General features: G+C 39.3%; 1 protein-coding gene across 3 annotated transcripts in view; it reads left to right on the top strand.

Annotated features, from left to right (window-relative positions):
- LOC126354214 (zinc finger CCHC-type and RNA-binding motif-containing protein 1-like) overlaps positions 1 to 13,746 on the top strand; it is a 93,622-nt gene that overhangs the window by 35,184 nt on the left and 44,692 nt on the right. The gene's annotated exons all lie outside the window — the stretch shown is intronic.

Raw genomic sequence — 13,746 nt, 5'->3', positions numbered from 1 at the left:
CTTCTTTACAGCAAGTACTTCCATGTTGCTGAATTTTACTGTGTAGTCAGTCTCTCACAATGTGTGCTCCACCATGGCCCATTTCTGCCCCTGTCCCGATCTGCACTGTTGCTTATGTTTGGTAATCCTGGTGTTGATTGATTGTCCAGTCATTCCAATATAGGCTTTCCCACATATACATGGTATGCAGTATTTTCCCAGCATTGCAAGTAGGTCCCTTCTGTTCTTTGCCAATATGAGACACTCTTTGAACTTCGTCAGTTTATAAATAATCTTTATGCCATATTTACATGATATGTGGCTGATTCTGTCCATCAATCTGGGAATGTGTCTGACATTTCTTTTTCTAATGTGTAATCTCGCTTAGTATTTGATTCTGTGACACTTCTTATATAACTGGTGGAGTACCCATGGCTTCTCAGAATCACTCCTAGGTTTTGCATCTCACATCTGAGGTGCTGATATGTTTGTCTTGCTCACGTTACGAGTGTATTAATTATGCCTCTTTTCTGGCTGAATGCTGACTTGACAGTTTGATCAGTTATCGGTCTATTTACAGCAGTTTTTGGTACACGCTTTGTTACAGGCCTTCGCCAGCAAATCTAGAAGGGGTAACTGTTGGTCCTTTCCTACATCCATGTAAAATTTATGTTGGCGTGGAGACTGTTTTGATGTTTTAGGAAGTCACCAAGCTGTTCCTCACTGTGGTTCCACACAATGAAGGTGTTGTCAACATATCTGTTTCACACCTTAGGTTTACAAGGTACCAGGTCCAGCACACCTGTGCTTCGAAATAATCCATGAAGGAGTTGCCCACCACTGGATTAAGTGGACTAATCATGGTGATGCCTTCCAACTGTTCGTAGAGGATGCCATTTCACATGAATTAGATCATGGTGAGATATGTGTAAAAGATCTTAGTAGTTCCATATGGGAAAATGGAACCAATATACTTCAGAGAACCACTGAGTGGGATTTTGGTAAAAAAACAAAAACAAAAAAAAAAACAACATTAAACCTGACCAGGATGTTATTTGGCCCAAGTTTTAGTTTCTTCAGCTTCTCAATGGAATGTCCTGAGTCCTTTGTGTATGTGTCAGTCTTTTCTACACATGACTGTTCCTCTTTGCTCTCTCTCACCTTTCTGTTCCATTGCTAGGATAAAGAGGCCATGCCAAAGTTCTTGAAATGTTAGCAGCTAATTACCACAGCTATAGCACACCATATCTGTGACAGAATAGAATGACCTTTTCTTTATGAGTGAATTCCAGAATTCCAGTTGGCGATGCTGGTGGCAATGATCATGTATGCACGAGGTTTGCTTGCATGTGAATGTGTATGTGTATTAGGAGGCTTTGGCTGACAGCTGCAATGTGTAACAGTCTTTTCGTTGTGCCTGTCTGCAACTGAATGGGTCATCTTTATGGTGAGTAACCATCTATTATTTTTCTGATGTTATTGGTATTCCAAGCTGGAGTTTCCATCGTTTGTTATAATATTTTACAATTTTTTCATTTAAAAATATTGTGTTATGTGTTCTCCTGAGATGACAGCCCAGTTTTTGTTTCATATGTAGTATATTGTTTTTAAGTTTATTCTGACCAGATCTGTACTATTCCATGCTGTGTGTAGTAGTTTGTATTTTTGTTAAGTGTCTTGTTCGAAGGAATGGTCACCCCATTTTTGGATCTTGTGTTACTGTATTACATTTTAGGATATGTGTCCTATCTGGTTTTTTAAGTGGCTGTTTTTGACTTCTGTTTTTTTAAGTTTTTGTTGGTTTTCAAGATATAGTTCCTCATTGAACACACATGTGCATTTTTGGAGCAGTAGATTTTTTTTACTGATATTTTGTAATCGGTTCTCCTTTATATTTTATTTTTTACTTCTTCCACAAATGTTGTGTATAAGTTCAAACTTAAAAACCATTACGTATGACACTGTTAGTGTGTCAAGATACTTTACATTGATTGTCAATTAAACTGTTTCGCACGCTGGTGATTCCAGACTTTGGTTTTGTACTGATATTGCCCTTCTTCTGGTGCTGTCATGTGATTATTTTCTTGGTTGTGTTTAGTTCCTACCATCGCTTACACATATTTGGAGCAACTGGGTTCTTGTGTTGGTCCTTTGGTTCCGTACATGCATGTCTGGACATGACTCCTGCTCCACATTATGTTGGTGTCCTGGCCACTTCACCTGAGGTTAGCTCACCACATGCTGGTAAGCTGGATCTACTGGACGATTCGTGTCCATTTCGCTTGTTTTAGTTCTTGTCATCATCTTCTTTTTAGGGTTTCATCTTGCCTCGTATCCTCTGTTGTTTTATGGACGACGGGTGTGTTTTTATAAGCCACTTTCTAACAAGATGATAGAGGCAATCTGGTATTTACCTACAAGGAGATCTAATCACAATTTAAGGTCTGTAGTCCTCACCTGACAACTGACACTACAGCATTTTGATATAGTCAAGCTAAGGATAGTTCTAATTGTAAGCAGTGCATCTTCCTTAGGCTCACTTGTTTTCCAGCTGAAGATGTGCCTTTATGGTCATGAAACTAGTTGTGATTTAGTGACAGATAAATCAGTTCCTTGGAGATGATGTGGTTTTATTGGTTGAAATATTTATAAGTGCACTTTGGTTTCTGTATAAGTTGTAGATAACTTTTCACTCCCTATATTTTACACCTGCTATCTTCAGAGTTTTCAGTAGACATTGTCACTCCTGAATGTTACTCTACATCTAAAAATGGTACAAATATAGGTCTGCATGTGTTTAACCAATCTTCTAAAGTAAGATGTAGGGTTAGTATGCCATATGATTTTTCCCGAGGTCAGCCTCCTTCAGTTTCTTTATTCTTCTGAAAATAATGCATATCAGTAATTTACAACCATGACTTATTAAACTGATGATGGTTTGGTAATATTATCATGTTGTAACCAGAAATCAAGCTGAAATCCAAAAGCGGGGTCATCAGTGAAGTGCAACACTTAGCAATGAAAGCACATTTATTAAGAACACCAACATAAAACCATAACAGAACAGAGCAGAACTGAACTGACTTCCTGGATGGAGAGTGCTGCTGTTTATACAAACATTGAATATTCTTGAATGCCGAAATATTACATCATTAGAACTATCTAGAACCTTTAAGACAAGTGTTTGCTGGTGATCAGGTTTGAACTGGCATCCCACAGCTTGCCAGCTAGCATCAGTTTCTGCTATACCATTCTCCCTGCAGTGCAGCTCACGACATTACTCCCTTTGATAGAGAAGCAGTGACTGGCTGTTGCAGGGGTTCCCATTGGAGCCGAATACCACACTGTGGATATAGATTTTATCCATGTACCTCCGTATGTTAGCAATGGCAAGTCCTTACATTTTGGTCATGTTGCCACATATTCTTCACTGTGGCTAGTATTGTAGGTAGCCTCTCTTATTGAAGTGTCACAGTCATTGAGAGGGTATTTAGTTTCCTTGAACGGGAAGTCACCCATCTTTGATACATGCCTCTGGACTGTCTTCTAAAAGGAATATTGCAAGTTCTGTAACTGTGACTGTTGGCACAGCTTTGGTGACAGTGTAGCAAGTGCAAACAGTTATCCTTGACTCCCATTTTTTGACTTTGGGAATGTCCCCAAGAAGTCGATTAAATTCAGTTGGACAGTGCTGCTGCAGACAGAATTGGTAACAGATGCCCTTGGAAGTAATTGTGGTACATCCTTCCATTGCTGACATTTCTTAGTGCCAACATAGTGTCTAATGGATTGGTAGAGACCTAGCCAATGACACCTGCATCTGATTATATGTGGACTTCACAAGTCCTAGATGATCAGACGTAGTTGTATCATGATAAAACTTCAAGACAGAGGGTCGTAGATGAGCTGAGATGATGAGCAAAAATTTCTGCCCTTTTGCATTGTCGTTACTCTTATACAATATTCCATTTGTTAGAATTTTGCTTTGGACATTTCCCCATTCTTCAAGGGTTCTATCATTTTCAGGAAGACTGGATCTCTCCTCTGTTAGCGGCAGTGTCATTTAATGCAATAATCACTAAGATTTTGGCCACAGGACTGCTTTAAAGGCACTTGTTTGCATCTATTTCTGTGTGCCACTGTGAAGTCATTTTCTTAAAGCCTCAGTGTCGAACACACAAGTGAGTCTGACAGATACTTCAGGCTACTCATCCGGCATAGAGAATGGTGGTCTGTCACAATGGGGAGTGATTTGCCAAATAAATATAGCTAGAACTTGTTGTTGGTTCAAACAATTGCAACTTACTTTTTGTTGGTTGTAAAGTAGTTCATCTCAAGCTTGGAGAGTAGTCTGGAAGCATAAGCTATCACATTTTCAGCACATTCCTAGGTTTAAACACACAATAAAAAAAAAGTTTTGCATCACCCCGGCTCCCAGAACTCCTGAATGGATATTGTATCACAGACACAGTCCCTTTGACCGTACAAAGGTGTCACTAAATGTGCCCAAAGATGTAAACAACCATGCATGAGCAGCACCTATTAGACAGTTGGGGTCTGACAGTCGATAAGTTCCAGTCATTCAACCAGGAAGGAGGTACATGGTTCATGTTGTCTGTAGTTCAACCATATCTAGATGGTCAGTACCGCGGATCGATTGCATCTGCATTGTTACTTTGTGCCGTGAAGGACTCTCAACAAGGGAAGTGTTCTGGTGTCTCAGAGTGAACCAAAGTGATGTTAGGACATGGAGGAGATACAGAGAGACAGGAACTGTCGATGACATGTCTTGCTCAGGTCGCCCAAGGGCTACTTCTGCAGTGGATGACCGCTACCTACGGATTATGTCATAGAGGAACTCTGACAGCAACACCACCATTTTTGGAAAATGATTTTTATGCAGCCACAGGACGTCGTGTTGCGACTCAAATTGTAAACAATAGGTTGCATGATGCACAACTTCACTCCCGATGTCCATGGTGAGGTCCATCTTTGCCACCACAACACCATGCAGCACGGTACAAATGGGCCCAACAACATGCTGAATGGGCTGCTCAGGATTGGCACCATGTTCTCTTCATCAATGAGTGTCACATATACCTTCAATCAGACAATCGTCGGAGATGTGTTTGGAGGCAACCCAGTCAGGCTGAATGCCTTAGTCACACTGTCCAGAGAGTGCAGCAAGATGGAGGTTCCCTGATGTTTTGGGGTGGCATTATGTGGGGCCGACGTACGCCGCTGGTGGTCATGGAAGTTGCCCTAATGGCTGTATGATACTTGAATGCCATCCTCCAACCAATAGTGCAACCATATTGATAGCATATTGGCAAGGCATTTATCTTCATGGATGACAATTCACGTCCCCATCATGCACATCTTGTGAATGACTTCCTTCAGGATGACAATATCGCTCGACTAGAGTGGCCAGCACGTTTTCCAAACATGAACCCTATCTAACATTCCTGGTATAGATTGAAAAGGTCTGTTTATGGAAGATATGAACCACCAACAACTCTGAGGGATCTACGCCAAATTGCCATTGATGAGTGGGACAGTCTGAACCAACAGTGCTTTGATGAACTTGTGGATATTATGCCACGATGAATACGGGCATGCATAAATGCAAGAGGATGTGCTACTGGGTATTAGAGGTACTGTTGTGTACAGAAATGTGGACCAACACCTTTGAAGGTCTCACTGTATGGTTGTACGACATGCTATGTGTGGTTTTCATGAGCAATAAAAATGGCGGAAATGATGTTTATGTTGATCTCTATTTCAATTTTCTGTACAGGTTCTGGAACTCTTGGAACTGAGGCGATGCAAAACTTTTTTTGATATGTGTACTGGAACTGCACCTATACTGTAACAGCTAATGTTGGAGTGAAATTCTGTCTTGGCATTCTCATCGTACGATGCTATGACTGCAGAAGATTTTAGAGCATCCTTAAAGACAAGGGGAGTTCTTTCTTGCATCTCATTTAAGAAAAAAATTGGGTCTCCCTGTAGTATTTCTTGCAGGGGATGTGCTTTGGTACAGAAGTCTTTTATGAATCACCAGTATTACAAGCACATTCCGAGACATGTCACAAATGTGCTAAGGAGTCAGAAAATGTGTGACAGCTCTTATTTTCTCTGGATTTGGACGGAATTCATCGACATTCCCTAGTTGTCTCAAAATTTTTATTTATTGGATGACGAAAAGCAACTTTTTTGGATTTTCAGTGGGAACACACTTCAGCAATAGGCTGAGCTATTCTTCAAATGTCTTTGAAAAAACGACAAAGGCATCCAGATAGAAATAGTTATCAATTTATGATTTTGGAGTAGGTTGTTTGATTTTGCCTGGAGTGTTGTATACTCAAAAAGGCACAGCTTTAAACTTGTATAGACTGCCAGGAGTTATGAAGGCAGTCTTTTCCTGGTGAGCCATCAGCTTTGTCAGCCTGGACTTGTCAGTTGCCTGACTGCACGTATATAGTTGAGAGATTCTTTGCTCCTTCAAAGCAGTTTAGGATTTCATCAGTGTGTAGACAATGGGTAGACTAGACATCCTTCTTTATCACAAGGACTACAGGATAGGACCAAGGACTCTCTGGGGGTTGAATGATGTTTTTTATTCTGTGACATACTCTTCATTTCCTGCCAAAGTATGCATCATTCAGCTGGCATCACCCTGTACTAGTGCTGGCTAATTGGCTGATGATCCCCATCATTGACACAGTGTTTTTCCTCTTCAGATTTGAAAGCATCTGAAAACTGGCACAGAACACCTAACAATTGCTGATGTTATTCCTCATTCAAAACGGATACTGTTTGTGGTTCATTAGTAGTTTCCTCCCAGCAATATCTGTAGTGATAGGGGAATACAGTTCTTCGTTGCCAGCTTTAAGGTGCCTTCCCTGGACTGGTCCAGCTGTTCCTTCCCTTACACCTTTCAGAATGCGTTGTGGCTGTTTGTAACCTTTAACGATGCAAAGTTCTCTTTGACTACCTGCATTGCTTATGAATTTCACTGGCATTTAGAGTTTTTTTCTGGGCAAGGGTAGTTTTCCGTAGCTGACAAAATTGTCAAAATTTAACTAAGCATTTAGACTGATGACTGGAACTTGTCTCGTTGTTGATGGCATGATAACAAAATTTTCAATGGCAAACAACCACCCAGAGCAATATTTGTTATGTGTGCTTTCTAAAAAACCTTTGTCAATCTGGAGCTTCGATATCCGAAAAGTAGCTACCACTGTCCTCCACAGATGATGAATGTACTCAGAACTCTGGTACACAGAGCACATGCCATTGCTGATGAGAGAAGTCTGGAGGACAAGCTTTTACAGCTGAGAAGAGTTTTTGAACCAGTGGGTGCTCTCCACAGCAGGTACGTAAGGCACTACAAATGAAACCAATTGTTGGTATAAGGAAAGCAGAAGAAGACATGGAAAGTTTTAAATCCATGGCTTTTTTTGGGCACATGTGGGAAGCCCATCATCAAAAATAGGATGGATCCTCAGTAAACACAAAGTGAAAGTGATTTTTTGCCTTCCACAAAAGACAGCAGCACTCCTGGAATCTGTTAAAGATAATTTGGTGCTTCGGAAGCCTGGGGTTTACAAAATCCCCTGTGAGTGCAGCCCTTCATACATCAGACAGACAACACATATAGTCCAGGAGAGATGCACATAGCGCTGCAGGTACACCCGGCTCTTACAACCTAATAAATCTGTTGTGGCAGAGCACTTTATTGACACTGAGTACACTATTGTGTATGATAACGTCAAAATTTTAGCCTGAACTTCATCTTTCTGGGACTCATTAGTGAAAGAAGCAATTGAAATCCAGTTGGTTATGAATTTAATTAATAGAGATAGCGGCATCAGCTTGTACAAATTGGGGAATCCTGCAATTTCTGTAATAAAATCACAAAGACATTGCTACGGTGCAGCTCACAGTGATACATTGATATCACTGTGTGGATCGACTGCACAGCCATACATCTAATTCCATACATATGGCATTCCTCTTTCCTCCGATCAACATCTCTGGCACTTTGTATATCTGTGGCCACTTGCGCAGTGGTGCGGTCCACAGGTTTAAAAGGACAGTGCAAGTGTTGGAGCATCAGTCACCTCGGCTCACTCTGAAGATGGCTGGACAGTATTCAGCTGAAATATGAGAAGAAGAAGTCGAATTTATGTGGTTGCATGCCCTAAATTTTATGGATCATGTTTTAGATGTTTGTATTCCCTTTTGCCTGCTTCATTTACTGTATTTTTATGTATTCTTCTTTCAGCAATTAAATTTAGTATCTCTTCTGTTATCCAAGGATTTCTACTAGGCCTTGCCTTCTATTTGATCCCCTGCTGCCTTCACTATTTCACCTCTTATAGCTATCCATTCCTCTTCTAATGTATTCCTTTCCCTATTCTAGTCAACTGTTGCCTAATGCTCCCTCTGAAACTTTCAACAACCTCTGGGTCTTTCAATTTATCCAGGTCCCATCTCCATAATTTCCAACGTTTTTGCAAGTTCATAACCAATAAATTGTGGCCAGAGTCCACACCTGCACCAGGAAGTGTCTTACAGTTTAAAATCTGATTTCAAAAACTCTGTCTTACAATTACACTATCAACCTAAAACATTCTAGTGTCTCTACATGTACAATCTTCTTTCTTGATTCTTAAATGAAGTGTTAGTGATGATCAAATTATGCTCTGTACAAAGCTCCACCAAGTTACTTCCACTTTCATTCTTTTCTCCTAGTCCATATTGACATAGTATTATTACCACTCAGGTAGCACATGAAATATATACAAATAGTTTTGTGTGAGCAAATAACAGTGCACAATAAGAATGGAAAATCATGAAATGGCAACACAACCATTGTATACAGTACCTGAAGAAACTCAATGTCTGACACAGTGACAACACACAATTTCTGTGTGACCGGCTCATTCGTGTTCTGTAAGTGCACAATGCATTTCTGCCAAGTAATGACAGTCATTTGCGTGACAGACCATAATCCATTCCACTTAGGCACAGCCAAGTAAACACACTGTTTATCCATGTCAGGGATTTGTTCACAGTCAGTGTCAACTTCCTGCTTGCTCGCAGTACTGATTCCAGCTTGTCTCCACTATCGCCTCTTATTTTGCTCTATACTTTTGTGCAGATAAACCTTTCTCTCTCTGTCAGAGAGGTCACAAGCAGCATCAATAGGAAGTATGGCCAGCCTAGAATAGTAGTTTGGGTGCTGCCAATCTAGGCCATACCATGCACACTACATTAGCGTGAAGTGCACAGTAGATGTGGAACCACTACCTTGCATCATTGTGCAGGCTCCACATGCTCTGTATAAAAAGAACATAGTATGGCAAGAATATCTGGGCTTTCTACTGAATTTTACCGAAGGCAAATAGAGTCAAGAATAAAATGTAAAATTTGCAGATGTGCTTCCTATCAGAATAAGTCAAAGGAGAGAATTGAATCAGCTATAACAAAGCATGAGTTTAGAAGCCCAGAGGTTTGGAAATTCTGTGAGAGAGATTAACAAGAATTACATGTGTTTAGGTTCTGGAGACATGAAGGATCCTGTAACCTTAGCTCTGATTTTGTTGACCTTAGAAGTTATATTATAAGAATCACTGAAGTCAAAACCATACTACCATGACCCATTTGTCAAGCATCCTTATCAGCTGTTGCAGAAATCTTTTGTTGTAACCTAGGTGTTCAGATGAATTACTGACAGCGGTCTTTTGAGAGGTGTTAAGACTCTATTTCCGTGCTTGTTTCACTGCCACAAAACTATTGACTGAAAGAATGAATTCATGACATTTCTTAGAATGGTGCAAACAACGCCATAATTGGTCTGTAGAGTAGTGGAAGTGGGGTTTGTGGGGTGAATCATACAGATAATGTAGTACTCAAGTTTACATATGTGGACATTTTTGATGTTGAACAGACTGTGTGAAGGCAAGTTGTAGTGTGTTCAGCCTAATGCAGAGATGGAATTTGGTAAAATTTGATTATGTTGGTACGTTTTGCACAATAACATAAACTGAGCGTCACCTTCATCTATATGGTAGTCTTGTTTAGATGGCTTTTTAAAGTAGCTGTGCCATTTTGAACAAAAAGATAAACTGGAATACTGTGCAACAACAAAATTCTTTGTTTTGAAGAGTTTGTCACCAGTGACAACTCATTCAAAGTTGCTGAAGGTTTTTAAGGAATCTGCTCATTCATTTTCAGTAATTATGAAATGGGCATTTGAATTCAAATGTAACTACACTCGTCTTGAAGGTGAAGTGTGTCTAAACTGCAACGTGTGTAAGCATAGTAAATGCACGACACACTCGTGGACAATATGTGATTGAAGGCTCAGACCGTAAGCGATGTATAGACCATTTGCAAAATAGTGTAACTGACTGTTTACTGATATTTTACAGTGGAAGAGTTGTGGATCTGTCACTTCATGCTAGGAAAAAACCTAAACAGTGAGAGGAAACCTGTGAGCCTGTAGGACTCATTTTATTGATTCCTTTTAAAGAAGTAAAGCAATAAATTGTGAAATCTTCTGCACAAGCTGGATGGATGAAGAAGAATATGAGTTTATGATCTGAACTATGTTGCTGAAATTACTATTTGTATGCCAGATCTATCATTCAATGCCTCCACTAACTAATTAGCAGTTATCTGTATTCATTCCAACTTTTGCATACAGTCTGGGATTTTCTGATGTTGTATTACAATATAGCATTATGCTTGGCAAGTTATTGAGACCAAACAAGATGCTGCTGTGGTTAGCAAGCTGGATTCACATTTGGAAAGATGACAGTTCAAACCTGCATCCAGCCATCCAGATTTAGGTTTCCTGAGATTTCACTAAATTGCTCCAGGCAAATGCTGGTATGGTTCCTTTTAAAGGAAACGGCTGATTTCCTTCATCATCCTTGACGCAATCTGAGCTAGTGCTCTGTATGTAATGACCTCAATGTTGACAGGATATTAAACCATTATTGAGATGGCCATAGAACTTGAAATGTATGTAGTTAATAAAGATATCATTTTTGTTAGAAGCCTGACTGGAAAAGTGGAACACGTTGGAAAATGAAAGTTGATTGAGGGCAGCAATAAACGTAACAGTGTACAACTTCACCCCACCACTCTGCCTCATGGAGCATGTGCTCGTAGCTAGTCTGCTTGGTAGATGCAGCGGAAAGGCAGCCTAATTCACTGTGCTCACACTGTTCCAATTATTCAGCACACTTGACATGTGGCAACACTTTGATCTAAAACAGTCATTTGTCGTCCCAGTACTTTGTTTGATTCAGCTGCCAACATCTTGCACTTTGTAATGAACGTGGCAGCAGTGGTGCCTTCCAGTAAAGGTCTGTTACCATTCTCACTTTGCTGCTGTATGATTAGTTGGATGGTGATGTGAGAAAGCAATTTATTGCTGCAGTGAAGGACAAAATCCAATGAGACATAAATCTGAAGCAAAAAAGACCTGCACAGATCTTCTGCCTGTCCTTCATGTGAACAATTTTTTGTTATTACATTAGCTTCATGAAAGTAAATTTAGATCACTGAAATTGTGCAACTATGTCAGAATTTTGAGATGAGGATTCAGGATGTGTAGCATAGAAAATGGATTGAAATTAATAAGCACTATGTTTTCAATTGCACCAGATGCTTTGGAAATCCAATTAAAAGAAATTAAAGCAAAGGCATGAACTTGGCCTAGTGGTATAGTATCTTACATACAGAGGAGTTTCCAAGTTACTACTGGGTTAGATCTTTGTTGTGAACATCTTTTTTCTGCCTTGAAAGAGATAAAGTACATAATGACATAGCCGGTCCCAAGCCCGGTTGGGAAAGGAGGAGGAGGAGGAGTAACACCTCATTAGAAAACCAAGGTTCACCTGATCCAGGTGGTACTACCTCGTGATGTCCCCTTGCCAGGGATATGGTGAAGACCTCAATGGCAGCAAAGGTGGAAAAGATGGATTTCGGTACAGTGGAGCTGGCGGAAGAGGAAGCCTCTTGTTCAAGGCCAAAGTGGACAGAGGGCACAATGTTAGTGGCGGTATTCCGACAGCATCTGTTCCACGTGTTAGTGGTGATTGAATAAGTAATATTCCAGGTGAACAACCTGGTCTTACTTTGGGAATTCAGGGATGTCTTTGGATTCCGTAATCTTTACAATTTGTAGCTTCAAGTTTCAAAATGGAAAGCTCGCACAATGGATGCTCTACCACAGATGGTAACTCTGATGAGGAATCCACCATTACATCATGTAATGCAATGGGACCTAGGATTCTGGGGAGTCACAACATTTGCAATGAAGAAGAGATGGAATATATTGAAGTTTCAGTTCAAGAAGAAGTCCTTCTTTGGAGCATTAAATGTAAATTCTTTACTGAAAATTGGGAAATATAAGGAATTAGAATTATTTCTGCAGAAGAATGATACTCAAATTATAGCAGTCCAAGAAACACGATTCTTAGATGAAAATGTAGTTGATACACAACATTATAGAATTTATAAGGGAAACCAAGAGTGACAATAATGGAGAACATGCTGATGTTTGGAACAGCTTTTTATGTGAACAAAAAAATTGTAGATAGTGTAACAGAATTTAGATCGAATTCAGAAAGAATATCCATGCTAACAGTAAAGTGCAAAAATGAAAGTTACACTCTCATAAACTGTCATGCACCTGTAAATGCAGACAACAAAAGAAATCTGGAGAAAGTAAATCAATTCTGGGATCTTTTAGAATCTGGAATTTTTATCACCTAGAAAGAACATTAAAATACTTCTTAGTGACTTCAGTGCGCAAATTGGGAAGGAAAAGAAATTTAGGAGTATTGTAGGTGAATACCCAACACACTCAAGAACAAACAGAATTGGTGAAAGACTGATCAATATGTGTAAAATGTTCCAGTCCAAACTCATGTCCACACATTTCCTCGAACTACCAAGAAAAGCCAAAACTTGGAGACATTCAAATCCACACCTAGGAGAATTTCAACTGGATTACATAGCCATATCTAAAAGGTATATCACGGAAATAATGATGTTAAAATAGTCAGAAATGGGGAATTTGATTCAGATCATTCTCTCTCTAAAATTAAAATAAAATTCCTCCTATCTAAAACAAAAAAGGTGATCAAGAAAGTGATAAGATACAACATCACTACAACTAATATTACAAAAGAAAATAGAGAAAAATTTATAGAAGAAATTGAGACAAGTAAAGAAGGTGATTGGCATGAACTCCAGATGCAAATAACTCAAGCAGCAGAGAAAACTTTAGGATTAGCCCAGAATAAAAAGAAGACATGGTGGAATGAAGAGTGTGAAGAAGCACAAGTACAAAGAGCTAAAAAATGGAGATGTTTGAAAAAAGAGGAATACGGTGAACAATTCCGACAACAAAGAAAAGAAACATCAAAAATAATCTGGAAAATCAAAAGAAGCTTCGAAAATTCTCACCTTATTGAAGTAGAATAAAATTTCACCAAAAGAAATACTAGAATTTTTTACCAAACTTTTAAACACATACTTGAAAACAGCAAAATGGAATTAAATAACAAAGAAAATTGTGAAATTTTAGCAAAATTTTTTGAAAAGCTGTTAAACTGTCCAGTTATAGTAGATAAATTAGAATTTCCAGTGACACCTAAAAATCTAGAGGAAAATTTCCCACCAACAGAGTTAGAAATTCATGAAGCCATCAAAACACTCAAAAACAATAAAGCATGTGGT

This window comes from Schistocerca gregaria, chromosome 1 (genome assembly GCF_023897955.1).
Source record: "Schistocerca gregaria isolate iqSchGreg1 chromosome 1, iqSchGreg1.2, whole genome shotgun sequence".
In the NCBI taxonomy this organism is placed as follows: domain Eukaryota; kingdom Metazoa; phylum Arthropoda; class Insecta; order Orthoptera; family Acrididae; genus Schistocerca; species Schistocerca gregaria.
The sequence above is the reverse complement of the archived record's forward strand: the minus strand, read 5'-3'. Positions and strand labels throughout refer to the sequence as shown.